This window comes from Alexandromys fortis, unplaced genomic scaffold, assembly GCF_014885135.2.
Source record: "Alexandromys fortis isolate MF-2015 unplaced genomic scaffold, M_Fortis_MF-2015_v1.1 scaffold_109, whole genome shotgun sequence".
NCBI lineage: Eukaryota > Metazoa > Chordata > Mammalia > Rodentia > Cricetidae > Alexandromys > Alexandromys fortis.
The window spans coordinates 1,798,441-1,810,701 of NW_026068005.1; the positions used below are offsets into that span (position 1 = coordinate 1,798,441).

A 12,261-nucleotide genomic window follows, 5' to 3' on the forward strand; every position below is an offset into this window, starting at 1 on the left:
CCGCCATTGCTTTGGGATGTTTAAAATTGTGTTGTTTCTGTGCAGTGGAGAGTTTTGCAGCCCATACTTTGGCATTCAAGGCAAGCGTTTTACCAACTGTCATGATCTTGGAGCAGGGAGTTAATTGGATTAAGTGTGTCTCCTTCTGCTTAGTGCCAGAACTACCTGTGTATACAAGATCACCGGAGGTTATGTAGGCTTCAACTTCCTAAACTATCAGTCATGATTTCAGGAGGGTTCACATTGTACAAACAGTTGAAAGCAAGGACAGATTTCTGAAGGTCCTGATTCCAAATCAAGTGGGTGATGACTGATGTTTCTGGGTCCCGAAGTGCAGCCTCATTCTCAACATTCCCCATACTTTCCTGTATCTTCTGCTCTGCAGCGCCGCCCTGCTGATTGCTGCCTAAGACACATAGCTCGGCTCCCAGGGCATTGGGGGTGTGACTTTTCCTAATGCTGATCTAAAGCATGGAAGCACCAACTTAATACATATTTGGACTGTATCAGTTTGATGTTTACATCGCTGTTTAAGTTACTACCTTGAGTTTTAGAAAATCATCTGCTACATGAAGTTTGGCATGGGATTCGGACAGAAGTAGCCACAGTTTTTGTAATGGCCCTAGAAGAACCTCTGCACTTTTGCACTCCGCGTTTCTGGGAAGTGGTGTTCACAAAATTGACAATTATGAAATCAAAGTATCAGTTGATTTTGAAAAATGTTTCCTACAGTATCAAATATTCAGTGAAGATGTAATTGATTATGTAAAAATAAGCAAGCATGTCCTTCTTGTTAGGTTTTAATTTGCTTTTATCTTTAATAAGTAGTAAAACTACTCATTTCTTTTTACAAAGAATAACTTGAAAGTAAATTTCTTTATGGTTTATTATCAGTAGATGTTGGAATTGTATACCTTATTTATGTGCTTGTATATCTATTGTTACATCAAAATTTTAGCAGTGAAAAGAGGTCACATGAAGAAAATAATATGATCAAACTACACCATGTAAATGTAAGAAGTTTGGAAGGAACATATTAAGATATTTTATTTTTTTAAATGAAACCCTAAGTTAGAAATCGCAGTTTCTGATGAAGGAAAGCAAAGAGCTCAGGCCTCAGGTTTGCTCAGAGCATGCGGGTGGGAATGGCGCCTGGCAAACTTAGATCATAGCAGGAAGTAGACACGAACACCCACGAACCTTTCTGCTTGAAGATCACTGAGGCTTTCCTCCAGTAAAAAGATGTCAGATTTCTGGTTCTCCACATGAGAAGGTTGGTCCAGGGAAGCTTTTGTGTAATATTTTTTTCATACTGAGATTTTGCTTTACATTTTGCTCTGACTCTGGGTTAGAAAAATTATCTGAGCCATGTGTTTGAACACCCTGGATCAGAAACTGGTAACATGGAAGTGAAACTCTCAAGTCAGTTAGGTCCATTGGGAATAGATGGGAAAGATGGCCGTGATGTCATCTGTTAGTTTTCGGGGCTCCTATGAGTGTGTGCTTTGCAGGTACTATGATGGTACTTTAATTCCTTTTCCTACAGTCTCAGAACCTCTTAAATTTTGAAGTACATTTGCTGGTCCATCATTACATGTTGTGTCATACTACATGAGAGTTGTCCCATGTGCTGTCCTTGTCCCAAGGGGAAAGAAGATCCTGTAGTCATTTACTCATGTGTCCATTTGCACCTCTTGGAGGGCAGAACTTTCTTTGCGCTAATCCGAATTTCACCCTACACAGGTACTTCTAGCTTGGGATAAAGTGCCATATTTCCTTTGTTCAACTCATACATGATCTTTGGTCGTAGTAATAAAAAAAATCAGGTTCCCTACATAAAAATACTATTGGAGGAATGTACTAGTTGACCAATAACTTGGTTTTTCTTTGAATATATTTTCATTAATTGAGAATATTCACCTTTTATTCTTCCCTCTAATTCCTGCCATATCCATCTTTCACCCCTCCACCCCTCTCCACCTCCTCCACCCTCATAACTTCTTGTTCTCCTTTTCTTTTTCTTTCTTTAATATATATTATATATATTATTATATTCATATATATATGAAATGTATATATACATATAAAATTCACCAAGTACAATTTGTGCCACCCATATACTTGTGGGTATGGGCTCATTCACTTTACCATGGTGGACCTACCAAGGGTCACACTCTTACAGGAAAATGAGTCTCCTTCTCTTGGAGGTCATCAGAGGTGAGGAGCTCCTCAGTTAGGGGTAGGAACTTGGTAACTCCTCCCCCTCCATGTTGGAATGTTGCCTGGCTTGGTCTTTCTTATGGGGCCTGTGCAGGTAACCGTGGCCACTGTGAGTTCATGAGTGTGGTTGTCCTGTCATGTCAAGAAGACACTGGTCATTTTTAATCTGAACAGATATATCAGTTTTCTTTCATTTTCTTTTATTTTCATTTTTTATTTGTGTATATATGTGGTTTTTGTGTCTATAAACATGTTTCTGCTTGCATACGTGTTGTTATGTGTGTGGATTTCTAAGGTTGATGTTAGGAATTGTCCTCATTGCTTTTCCACATCATTCTTTGAGGCAAGGTCTCTCAGTTGAATCCAGAATTTGCTGATATGGCCAGTCTCACTAAATAGCTTGCCTTGGGGAGCCTCTGTCTCCACCTTCCCAGGCTGGAGTTACACGCAGTTTGTCACACCCACCTGATACTTACATGGGTTTCTGGGGATCCAAAGTCTAGTCCTCATGCTTGTACAGGAAACACCAACCACTGAATCATGTCTCCAGCCCTCCCCTGCCCAGTTATTTTGTATTAGCTAATATGATAATTACTGAATTTGTTTTAGGAAATTATAACCTTCAAACTTGTTTGTTGTTGTTTTGGCAAAGTAATACACAAGTAAACTCAGCAACTATGTATATAGTTGTGTTTTTTTAATTGTATTTTTCTATAGATCTATTTGAAAGCATATTTTAAAACTGATTTATAACACACATAAAATTACATTTAAACTCCTTATATAGAAATATTCTTTTTGCTCTGTCTCTCAAGAGAAAAATATACACTAAAAGTAATAGCTGCCTTCTGATAAAGAAAAATTTTAGTTTAATTTGGACAGTAAGTGTTAAAAAATATCTCATGAACATCACTGTGAGGGAGTAATGGTTTGCCAGCTCTTTGAACCATTAAAGACATTCATGGAAAAAGCCTATGTTTGTCCTGCCTTCCTGGGGTAGCTCATAAAAATTGTTGATCTCAGATAAGGCTAAGTTAAAATCTCATTTCAGGCATGGTAAGAGCTCAGAGTTTTGTATGCAAACCCTTTTGTTTCACTTTTGAAATGGAGTTATTCTTCTTGAAGCAGTAAAGCCTCAGGTATGATGTCAGGGCATCCCATAATGTCCCTCTGTCTGAATAAGAGTGGCGGGTAAAGAAGGCATTTGAATGGTCAGGGTGACTACGAGTGAGGAACTGGAAAAGGGTAGCATGGGAAAGGAAACAAAGACCAAGAGTCGATTTCTGCACACTCGATTAATTCACGCAGCTACAGTTGATAATACTTTACAAAGCAACCCTGGCTTGACTGACCTGAAGTGGAAGGGTTCGTCATGGTCTATGGTGACATGGTAACTTTGCTTAAAGAATCAGGTCCGGGGACAGTGGGGAAAGTCGTTTCTGCTGACGACCAGGTTTTGCAAATCCTTTACTCGCGAGTAATATAGATTCTGTGCTGTGTGGAGGACCTTGAGAATAACTGTGTGTCATGGACATGAGCCTAAATAGGGTGGCTGAAATGAGACAGTCTCCCCTAAGTCAGCATAGACCTTGGTGTCTATTGTACCTCTGATTGGTGATTGCTATAATCATCAAGGGGTGGGCTCTTTGCTGTGGCTGCTCATATTATCTGATGCACTAAAGTTGTATGTGAGCTGCGTTATAATTTCAGAGTCAAGCGCTTGAATCTGTCTAATTGCTGATTTCCAGGTCAGTGAAAGACCCTGTCTCAAAGATTGGGATCTTAAGTTGTCCTCTGGCTTCTGTGTGCGTGTATATACTTGTGCATATATAAACATGTATGGAGGCATATATATATATAGTCCCAGAAAAATATTTACAAAGGGTTTCCTATCTTCATGCAGGAAGTTACTAGTATTTATTTATTTATTAATTAATTAAAGATTTCTGTCTCTTCCCCACCGCCGCCTCCCCTTTCCCTCCCCCTGCCCCAATCAAGTCCCTCTCCCTCGTCAGCCCAAAGAGCAATCAGGGTTCCCTGCCCTGTGGGAAATAAGAAGGAAAACCCAAAGAAAAACATATAGGCATCCTCCTGAATATTAACCTTTATCAGGCGATGAAAGGAGACAGAGACAGAGACCCACATTGGAGCACTGGACTGAAATCTCAAGGTCCAAATCAGGAGCACCAGGAGAGAGAGCACGAGCAAGGAACTCAGGACCGCGAGGAAGGCACCCACACACTGAGACAATGGGGATGTCCTATCGGGAACTCACCAAGGCCAGCTGGCCTGGGTCTGAAAAAGCCTGGGTTAAAACCGGTTACTAGTATTTAGAATTTACTTTTTTTTTTTTTTAACCGTCTGCCATGACACAAAGCTATATCGTAATCACCCTTGAGGTAGCTAGGTTATTTTGGTTTTATGATTACTGTATTCTAGAAATAGTCCTAGCATCTGTCTCTGGGATGTGACATAACAAGGGAGTTCATGGAGCTTAAGTCCAGCCATCCAACAATAGCAAATAATCAGGTCCAATCTCTCTGGGACCAGCAAATTCTTTTTTAAAAAGTATACATGAATGGATTTATGATGCGGCATAATAACCAGGCTAGCTTAATATGAAACAGCAAAATTTAATGAAGGGATAGCTTACAACACCAGGGATCCAGAAATGGACAGGAAATACTAAAGGGACTGGTGGGGCTCATGCCCGCCAGATTTATATGTAAACATTAGCCCAAGGCAAACACGCCCCCTTGGGCGGGGCTTCCCCCACAGATTTATATAAAGAAAAGGCTGGAATCAGAATCTACAACTGAGTCTAAACCCTCTTAAATATGTACTCAAGTCTTATTTTACTCTGTACCTTCCTGTTTGACTGAAGAAAATATGGGTGGGGATGGAGAAATTGCTCAGCACTTAGGTGTGTTTGCTACTCTTACAGAGGACCAGGGTTTAGTTCCCAGAGCTCACACTGGGAGCCCCACAGCCACCTGCAGCTCTAGCTTCCGGAGATAGAACTTCCTTTCCTGGCCTCTGGGTGCTGTATTCACTGTGCTTGTGTGCACACCCCACCCCCTTACATACACAGAATTAAAAATAAAATCTTAAAAAATTCACGTGAAGTGTATATTTGTGTCAAACCACAATCTTGATTGCCTGTGCCTTAATTTGTTCTGATACAGAAGCTTAACTTTAAGATGAAAGTAGTTTTTGTAATATGATTTTTATATCCTCTACTATTTCTGATTTGGCTAAATACCTTTGATTGACAAGAAATAACATAAGAAATAATAGTAAAAAATATCTCCAATATTTGAATAAAATATCCATTTGCAGCTTCAAATTAAGAGTTTAGAATTCATAGACAGTTGGAAATTACAAATTGAACTCATGAATATTCATGGAATGAAATTACTCTTTGATGCCACATGTGAAATATGTATGGAAGAGTGACAGCGGCAGATTATCACAGCTATGGAAGGAGAAAGAGACTAAAGGATGCGAGAATTTTTGTCCTAGCCTGTCAAAAGTAGCAGATGAATAAAACTCAGACTGATTTATTTTGTGTGTACTGAGAAGGTATCAACATAGCTAGCATTCTAGTTTCAACCTGTCACTGTGGCAAACACATGCCCAGAAGCAGCTTAGGCGAGAGCAGGGTTTATTTACCTTAAACTTGCAGGTCACCATCCATCACTGGGGTGTAGAATTAGGAGCGGCAGGGCTGCATCCCCAGCACCCGGCCGCCCACATGGCTAGCTTATGCCCAGAAATAATTACACGGAAACTGTATTCTTTTAAACACTGCCTGGCCCGGCTAGTTCCAGTTTCTTATTGGCTAGCTCTTACATATTAATCTAACCCATTTCTAATAATCTGTATAGCCCACAAGCTGGCTTACCAGGAAAGATATTAACCTGCTTTTGTCTGGAGTGGGAGAATCATGGCGACTCTCTGATTCAGCTTCTTTCTCCCAGCATTCTCTTCTGTTTACTCCACCCACCTATGTTCTAACCAATAAAATGGGCCAAGGCAGTTTCTTTATTATAATTAACCAATGTCCTTCCTCCATCACTGGGGGAAGTCAGGGAAGTAGCTCAGGCGGGATGGGAAGTAGAACTAACAGAGGAACATGGGTGTTCGGCTCACTCACAAAGCTCCAGCCTAGTCAGCTTTCTTATACAGCCCAGGGCTGCTCAGGGAATGGAGCCACCCACAAGACAATTCCCCACAGAAATTCTCACGTGCTAATGTATTATAGGAAATTCTTCAGTCTCAAGAATTGCCTCCTAGATGTTTCTATACTGTGTCAAGTTGACAGTTAAAGGTCACTAGGGCAACTAGTGTTTTAGATTTCAGAGCATCAAGATTACATGAATTGTGTGTAGTAAATACATTGTATTTTCAGAAAATACACTTAAAATATCTCTCATTCTAGTCATTTGATAATACTTAGACATTATGTGATGATAATATGCAATCATCTTAACCTTTGAAGAATTTAGTAGAAGAAACTAACCAAAAAGATTGAACAGGTCTCCAGTGACTCACCAGATGATGTTAAGGTCTTTGCTTTTAATTTTAGAAGTCACATTAGAGACAGTCAAAGGTGTTGTAAGAAATAAAGAGTTCAGGAGGAGCTTACTGCATCAGTGGAAGAACCTGAGTTTGATCTCTAACACCTACAGAAGAAATTGGGGCATAGTGTTATATTTGAGATCCCATGGTGGAGACAGGTGGGCCTGTGGGACTCATGGAGTCCCTCTTCCCAGGGAAAGATCATGTCCCAAAATCAAAGTGGATATCATCTAAAGAATGACCTAGAAGTTGACCTCCAGCCTACACACATAAACACACGCACACATAGATACACACACGCACATGCACACACACACTCACACACTTACACACACTCATTCACATTACACACATATGCACACACCAAGGAATAAGGAGAGCATGACTATAAGATCATGTTTGTAGACGTGCAAAGACCCACCCGTACACTTCAGTCATGATGCATGTCGGTTAGGTTTTGTTCAACTTGACTCCAAGAAGAGCCACCTGGGAAGAGGGAATCTCAAGCGAGATTTTTTTTCCCCATCAAATCGGCCTGTGAGCATGTTTGGAGGGCAATTTCGTGATTGCTGATTGATGTGAGAGGGCCCCACCCATTGTGGACAGGCCGCCACTGGGCCTTAGGGGCCTTTGGGACCAGATGTGAATGCAAGGCTTGAAATGTGAATGTGAGCTTGGAAGAAAGCCAGACAGCAGCACAGTATCTGCTTTTGTCCCTGCTTCCAGGTTCCTTCTTTGAGTTCCTGCCCTGACCGCCCTCAGTGACACAGCACATGAAAGTGTAAACTAAATAGACTCTTTGTTGCCGTGTTGGTTTGGTCAGCATTTTTCACAGCAAGAGAAAGCCCCTCAGGACATCAAGTTCATTATAATCACTTAAGCCTTTCAACAGGCGCTGTTGATTATTGTCATAGGGGTAGGGTTGTTATGGGCATTCCATGGTGTTTAAGACCATCCCAGGCTGTCACTCACTACCTGCCAGGAACACACATATTGTGACAACCTAAAATATCTGCAGACACTTTCCTGCTGTTTTCCAGAGGACAGGAGTATCTCCTGCTTCTCTAGAGGAGCATTATTTTTAAATAATCACGTATGGAGCCATTGTCCTAAGTACAGATCAAGAAACACCCATAGCCTGAATCACTACAGATATTTTAAGAAAATATACTGTGACCAAACACATGTGAAAAATACTAGGTGACACCCAGTTGTAAACTTTGTCATTGCAGAATTTCTCAGGACCCTTAGCATTGCTCATATGTGTTACATATATATATATATATATATATATATATATATATATATATATATATGGGGGAAACAACTGAGAAAGATACTATGCCAAGGTCAAACCCCATGTATGAGTGCACCCACATGCACACATATTGCACACATGTGTAGGCACCCCCCCCCAATCTAACCCATTTCGGAACATGTGCTTTAAGTTACTAAGAAGCATACCTTAGGAAATGGTATGGTAGTCTTGATACCTAAATGTATACCATAAAAACTTGAACCTTCTTTCATGTTTTTCATCCTAATGATAAAATGGGCAAGATAGGTTGGTAGTAAGACATAATGTGAGAAGCCTAAACGATTACAAGAAAAAAGTGCCGTAAGAAACCAGGCAAAGCACTTATGAGCGCTCGCTCTCTCTCTCTCTCTCTCTCTCTCTCTCTCTCTCTCTCTCTCTCTCTCTCTTTCATGTGTGTAGGCAGAAAGACATAGGAGATCTCTGTTGGCATTCCTGAGGTGACTGTCAATCTTGTGTTTTTGAGACAGGCTCTCCCATTGCCTGTTAGTCCTCACTTGTGCTGCGCTGGTAAACCAGGGAGCCCCAGGGATCCAGCACACTCCACTTCCAAAGATCTGAGCTTACGGGTACACGCCACCATGCCTGGCTTTTTAATACAGGCTTTGGGGAGCCAAGCTCAGGCCATCATGTTTGCATGGCAAGTCGTTTATTGAATGAATCATCTCCCTGGACTGAAACTCTAGTTTTTTGTTTTGTTCTGCTTTGTTTTTTTCCCCCTCACTTTTCAGAAGGTTGGCTGAAGCCTCAATAACTAATCCCAAGAATCTATAAAGTATTGATCACAAACTGTTTGCCTTGGTAAAGCACTTAACTGCTGCTTCCCAGGGGACGCAGTTCCTGCACCGCCAGAAAGAGTGAGGCAGTTAATTGAACAACATGTATAGAACCTGTTAGAAGAAAAGTCCCGAGGCTCCTCCCTTCCAGCCATCAAACGATTTTAACAACTCTAAAATTCTTGAAAAATAGAACTTCTCCTCTGCTTTCTGCTTTGAGTGTGATTCCTACTCTAAGGAAAGGGAATTTAGGATTAATATAACTTCACTTTCTTTCTCTGAATTCAAATGCTTCCCCAAAGGCAATGAAGACAGAAGTGAAATGACCCTAGCCCCAAACATTCATCCATACTGTCTGTAATGGATGTCTGTAATGGTGAGGTTTTCTACACCAGGAGAATTTTTGGCTTCCATGCTTCTAAAGGAGCAACTTCCAGGGAAGAATTCTTTCTTCAGTACAGACAGAATTCCACTTTTGGGCCAGCTCAGGAGGTAAAGATGCTTGCTGTCAAGCCTGATGACCTGAGTTACATCACTGGAGCCTACATAGTGGAAGGAGGAATGATTCTCATAATTTGTCTGCAGACCTTCACAGGTACACAGTAGTACACATGAACAAGTGCACACACACACACAGTATGTGAAAGTGATATTTAAAATGCTTTTACATATATTTATTTAGTGTGTGTATGTGTATGTGCATGTACATAGGTATGTGTCATCTCTGTGTCTAAAAGAATGACATTAAAATTATCTGTTGGAAGCCGTATATCATTCTAGCTCTGAGAAGGAAAGTCTGTAATGCCCTATTTTTAAAAATGGGCTTCTGGTTGTAAAGCACAGATCAACAAAAGTTGATCCTGCATAGCATCGAGCTCTGACTTTCCCAGAGTCTCAGATTTTCATCCCATGTGTCCTGGCTCTCAGAATCGTATTATCCAACCTTTTCAAGAGCTAGCGTGACTGTTTTCTCATGGGGTTAATTGATGTAGACTAAGGAGATGTGACTATTAAATACTCACCTCGGCTGTAATCATAGCTGTCCACTGGGGTGTGAGGGGTGTATCTTAATTGGCAACATGCAAACTTACTCTGCATGAATCCTTAACAGTGGACACAGGCTAAAATAAAAGCTGTAGTTTGTTTAAATCCCTTCAGGAGATAAAGAGGCTGTCTCTGGGGGGTTGGATGTGTAGCAGTGACAGGGTTCAGAGCTCTCTAATGACAATGAGAGCAAAACAGTAGCTGATGCCAGCTCTGTAACAGTTCCTGGACTCCTCCCCAAAGCCACAGGAGATCGGGCTAGAGGGCTACCTATTGCTTCTCCTCCTCTCAACCCTTGTGCTAAATTTCTAAATCATAGCTATGTTCTCAGCAAAGTGCAAGACCCATGGCTCCCCCTGGACAGCCGTCAGTGCCATTACCCCAATTACCCACCAGGGATTGTTTGAGAGAGTCAGGCAATTCCAGTCCCCAACCAAGATAAGAGTCCGGCCCCTAAGCCACACCTCCTGCCCAGCACAAAGGAGAATGAAGCAGGGCATTGGTTCATGCTCCAAAGTCATGCCCTCCCTGGAGCATCTTAAGGAGGATGGCAGGTTAAGCCATACACCAGGCGATTACTTACTGTCACCTGCTGACCCTGCTTTAAGGAGGAAAGGTACATTTAGCCTTCATGTTTCTGAAGCCCCTGGAAGACACAACATTGTCTTCCCAGGTTCATTTATTTGGGTGATTCGTATGGGATCTGCTTGCCTGTTTGTTTATGGGATGCCCAGTGTTGGAACAAAAGGCATTTAGGGCCAGGAGAGTATTTTAGGACCATACCCAGTATGATGGCAGTATGATCTGGTTTTATTATATTTAATCTGGCAAAGCAGCCCAGTAGAGACAGCGTTGCTAGATTAACCTCTGGAAGCACGAATGTGCCTCCCAGTGGAACTAGGAAAATATGCCTACTTTAATGGTGGGTTTTCGGCACACAAAAGCCAGCATGGAAATGTATTGCAGCCAAGGCTCACAGATGACTGAAAAGTTGCACCACGAGGGTTTGAGAAGATGACTCGCTGGCAAAGAACTTGTCTCCCGAGCACAAGGACCTTGGCTCAGTACCCAGAACCCACATGAAAGGATTAGGTATGACATCATGCTCTTATAGTTTCGGTGTAGACCAGGCAGAGACAAGGGGAGCTCTGGGGCTCAGTGGCCAGCCAGCCTAATCTACTCGTGAGTTCTAGCCCAGTGAGAGACCCTGTCCCTAAAAACAAGGTAGGTGGTACTTGATGAACCACAACTGAAGTTTTCTTTTAATCTCATCACTCACTCACACAGACACACACACACACACAGACACAGACACACACACACACACTGTACATTCATGCATACACACAGGAAGAATACATCTGGTTTAAATAAGTTTATATTCTTCGAGAAACAATCTCAAAGTATGGCATGCCGGCTCTGAAGTGACAGGACTGGGACAGTCAAGACAAATATCACCAATCTGAAGACATTTGTCTTACTCTGCCCTTGTTATGTTTAGACCTAAACTTAACAATATAACAGCTAGGAGCCTAATGCAATTTATCTGAAATTAAAATAGAAAGCCCCAAGCAAAAGGCATCTTGTAGATTTATTTGGGAAAATACAAACATTTCCCATGCAGTTGAAAGAAAAACTCCCAGCTGCATGGCCCAGTTGATATAAATACATTTGAAGAACTCTGCAGTTCACTTGCAGTAAAAGATGATAAAAGGCCCCTTCAGCCTAGAAAGAGAAATGAAAAGGGTAATTTATAGTGGTTTTTTGGTTTAATTTTAGTTTATGAAAAATTAATTTATGAAAAATTCACATATTTTTTGCTCATAAGCGTGATTTTTAAAAAGTGATTGTTAAAGTCTAACTCTGCACATTTGTCTTTCGGGTAACTGAGCATCAAAGGACTCACACAGGTATAGGGGTGAATACAAAACATGTGTGTAAGTAGGCTCACGTGTGTGTGTGTGTGTGCGCGTACGCGTGTGTGTGCATGCATTCATGTAGGCCATAGCTTGGCAAGGGGTATCTTTATTTGTGTTTTCCTTCTGATTTTTTGAGACAGGCTCTCACTAAGCCTGAGCTTTGCTGTTTATAGAGCCCCGCCTCTGCATTCAAGTGCTGGGGTCACGGGTGTTTGCTGCCCCATGCCCAGCTTTCATGTGGATACCGTGGGCTCAGCTCAGGTTCTCCAGCTTGCACCGTGTGCCTTCCTCACTGAGCCATCTCCTAGCCTTAAAGGAGCAGCTTTCCCCCTTCCATTCTTCCAGAGATTTCCATGCTCAAAAACCTGAGAGGATTTTTGATTTCTCCCTTTACCCGAGGATCTGA

The 12,261-nt window shown here is 41.6% G+C and overlaps 1 protein-coding gene across 3 annotated transcripts in view; it reads left to right on the top strand.

The window, feature by feature from the left end:
• Nckap5 (NCK associated protein 5) overlaps positions 1 to 12,261 on the top strand; it is an 820,785-nt gene that overhangs the window by 201,723 nt on the left and 606,801 nt on the right. The window lies entirely within an intron of this gene.